We start from the raw sequence: 4,321 nt of genomic DNA on the forward strand, positions 1-4,321 counted from the left end.
GTATTCTCCAGACGTTGCTCCCTCTGACTATCACTTGTTTCGATCAATGGCACACGGCCTGATTGACCAGCACTTCCGGTCTTATGAAGAAATAAAAAATTGGATCGATTCGTGGATCGCCTCAAAAGATGACCAGTTTTTTCGACGTGAGATTCGTACGCTGCCTGAAAGATGGGAGAAAGTAGTGGCTAGCGATGGACATTACTTTGAATCATAAATGTATAATCAGTTTTTTACAATAAAGCCTCGAATTTCGGAAAAAAAACGGCGGAAGCAAAGTTGTACACCTAAAGGTACTTTTACATGGGAGCATCGAGCGTCGAGCGTTAAAGCGGTAGCCAATCAACGTGCTACTTTCCGCAAGAACTACAACTATACTTCTAGAACCTGATACGTTGATTGGCTAACGCTTTAACGCTCGACGCTGGAACGCTCCCATGTATTGGCATCTTTAGGGCTATGGGCTATCGCACACAAATTGACATAACTGCATATGCATAGCATAAGACCGTATGTATCAATGAGCATCGAGTATTAAGTCGCCATATTGGTGTTCGATGCTTAGGGCTATCGCACACAAATTGACATAACTGCATATGCATAGCATAAGACAGTATGTACCAATGAGCATCGAGTATTAAGTCACCATATTGATGTTCGATGCTTAATATTCGATGCTCATTGGTCCATACGATCTTATGCTATGCATATGCAGTTATGTCAATTTGTGTGCGATAGCCCTATCTCCTGCTCCCATGTATTGGCAGCTTAATACTAGGGGACCAGTTTTTGCCTCTTCCAACCATAGCAATTCATTTTCTCATCATGGTCTCATCTTGCGGATATCTGAATAATGCGTAACCTTCATCACTCCTGTTGCAACAGTTGTATGTTGTGTAATTCGATAGCATAGCGTACGATAATGGTATCTGTAATACAAGCACAATAAATTACCTGATTAAAAATTTGCGTCACAAAATAATTATCTATAAACTAATAAATATATAGCTTTAACGCCTAAATTTATATTTCTTACAATCACATTATATCTATAACTTCTCTTAAGAAATACTTCACTTAAATTTCGTAATAAATATCATTATCTAAACGTACCAAAACGTACTTATTAATATGATGAACGGTCGCTAACCTTACATATGTAATCATCTGTTCTGCATTAGCGTCGCAATGTCTAAATCCGTACATGCCAGCCAATCACAAAATAGCTGGTCATATAACCAAGTTGGCGATTCTCTGTACTAGAGGTTCTCTAGGCTTGTCCGAATAGCGCCTAAACAGAAATGGGGACAAACTATCTAGGGTCTTTACAAGCCTTCTTTTAAATTCCTATCCGGGATAACTTGAAAAGTTTGCTATATATTAAGATTTTCTTCAAAAATATTAAAAGAAGATAATGGCTTCTAGATAAACTCTTACCGACAACTGTCGGATCGATATGTGTCGTTGCGCAGCTTTCAAGGCTGGAACTGAAATATATTATATATTTCTTATCTTAATCCTTGTGTCCAAAACCACTTTCCTTTGTGGAAGAACAATTCTTGGATTTTGCACCACGATAATGCGCCGTCCCACACATCGACTCTTGTACGCGAATTTTTTACCAAAAACTCAACGAATGTCATTGACAAAGCACCGTATTCGACAGATATGACCCCATGTAACTTTTTTCTGTTCCCCAAATTCAAATTACCACTTCGTGGAAGATGTTTTGAGTCCATTGAAGTCATAAAACAAAATTCGCAAAAGGAGCTGCAGGTCATACCGAAAAGTGCTTATAAGAAGTGTTTCGACGACTGGATTATTGTAGCTGGTATAAGTATATCGCATCAAATGTGTTTTGATCGCCTATTTTGAAGACGACAAAATAAATTTGGATGATTAAACCAATATTTTGTATTTTATTGAATAATTCCTGGTATTTATTTGACAGAATGTACACTGAGCTAGTACTACTCGTCTCATTCCTTCGAACCTACAGTGTGTGCAAACTCTCCACCTTTTGTCTCATTTCAAATTTCAAGTGGCCATAGTACGTTAGGCTACCCATATAGCACAAATCTTTAAAAGACTTCTTAAAGAGTTTCCAAGTCCGTCAGAACACTTTTGGAATTCTTTAAGAAGTCTTTTAAAGATTTGTGCTATATGGGTCCACTAATCCTGACTAATTCTATAAAACTTTTTTTGTGTGAGTCAGAGCGAGCTATATACATGGAAATGGTCTCTGCCCTTCTTCTATATATCACAGCTGTCGAATTCCGACAGAGCAAATTTTCCATGCTACGGAGTATTTATATAAGAAATTCTGGCAGTGGGCATAGACTAACGTAGTTAAATTTGGTTTTAGACACAAGGGTTAAAATAAATTGATATCATATGATCAATGTTATTTCTCTCATATTGAGAAAGTTACTATTTTCATGTTGAATTCAATGATTATGTTAATTAAAAATTCTTTCAACGATTCGATTCGATTCAAGTGAAATTTCATCGATTTGATTCGACATAAAAAATCTTTGATTCGCACATCTCTATTACATGTCATGTATATGTTATATTGTATGTTACATTTTGTTACGTTACAACGTAACAGTTGTGTTTACTGGGAAATTTATTAAATAAGAGTATAATACTTTTAGGTGTATTATTTTTATTTAAATAAGAGTTTTTTAAGAGCTTTTTAATATTATTTTCAAATATATAAGTTTGAATTAAAAATTAACATGTCAAGAGAGTAACAGATGCGTGCCCGAAAAATAATTTCTACACACAGAACACAAAACATTTGCCGCGCGGCAAGAAGCGACATTTGTCGCGTTTCGATATTTGTTGCTACAGTATTAAAAAAATCTACAATATATGCAACATAAACTATAGATTTTCAGTATTGTCTGTAAATTTCGGAACGCAGCCGATAGTCCAATGTAAAAACTTAACTTTTGGAAATTACTAAAATTAATAATTAATAAATGAAAATAATAAATAATATATAACAATGATAATATACAAATAATAATAAATAAATAAGTGTTTAATATAACCTATTAATTAATCTTTAAAGTAGCATATAAAGTACCAAAATAATCTTAGTCTAATTTTGGATATATTCCTATATAGTACAGATATACTTTGAGAATGTTCGAAGAATATCACAATAGGAGGTTACATATATAATAGGTTCTAGTAGGATCTAGTAGGACCTATTTTGATAGATACCTTAACAACACAGATGTCCAAGGGACATCCAAAATACATCCTGAGGAAGTCCTGAGGACATTTCTTCGTCCTCAGGACGTCCTTAGAACGTTCTCAGGAGATCTTATGCTGTCCGGGTAATAATAGGTTCTCGTTACATATTTAATATTTTAAAGTTTAGTGAGTATAGTGTGTATTCGCACTATACTCTATAAAAAACATATTGAGAATATTCGTATGTCACAATTGTCAGCATCTTTCGTATGTTTTGATAATGTCTTTGGTATACAATAGATATGTTTGAGAAATATATTTAGTACATTTCTTAAATTTATTTTTATGTACCTAAAATCATTCTCAGTATGTACTGAGAAAGTGATTAGTTAAGATATACAAATATCCTCAATATATTCTTAATAGATAATTATATATTATATTATACATATCTTAATTATTTAAGGAATACATGTAATCTATAATATCTTTAAAACATTCCCAGGATCTATATCTGTGCTATGTGTTATGATTGTTTCAAGACTTATAGACCTAGATAGCAAAATGTGTTTATTCTGAGCTTATGTTGTACTCAAAACATGGGGACAAGAACACACACCGATGCGGGCTTATATGTGGTTCAGATATCGTTTATGTCATGATGTCAGAAAAATACTTCATTTAATAATAATAATCAACATCACGTCAAGAACTTGCTGATATAATTTGTACATCATTTGTGTGTATCCGGTGCTTATGTCATGAAATCACGTACCTAGATAGCCAAACCTGTGCGAACAGATTTCGAGCTTGCTATCAACTTTTGATGGCAAATAGATAACAAATTTGATGCAGGATCTGTTATATCAAATTTTGCTGCCAAATTGCCGCCAAATATGCGGCAGAGCTAGTTGTCGGATAATTGCTGCAAAAACCGCGCAGAACTTGTAGCGATTTGACGGCAGATTGGCGGCAGAAACCGCGCAGACTTTGCTGCGCTGCAAGCTTTGCGCGGTTTTTGCTGCAAATTTGGCACTAATTGCCCGACAGCAAGATCTGTCGCCAAAACCGTAACCTAAGATGACTATGGTTTTGCTGTGGGTTTTTGATCAAA

This window comes from Odontomachus brunneus, unplaced genomic scaffold, assembly GCF_010583005.1.
Source record: "Odontomachus brunneus isolate Ranch 3 - 2012 unplaced genomic scaffold, Obru_v1 Obru_scaffold_003, whole genome shotgun sequence".
Taxonomy (NCBI): domain Eukaryota; kingdom Metazoa; phylum Arthropoda; class Insecta; order Hymenoptera; family Formicidae; genus Odontomachus; species Odontomachus brunneus.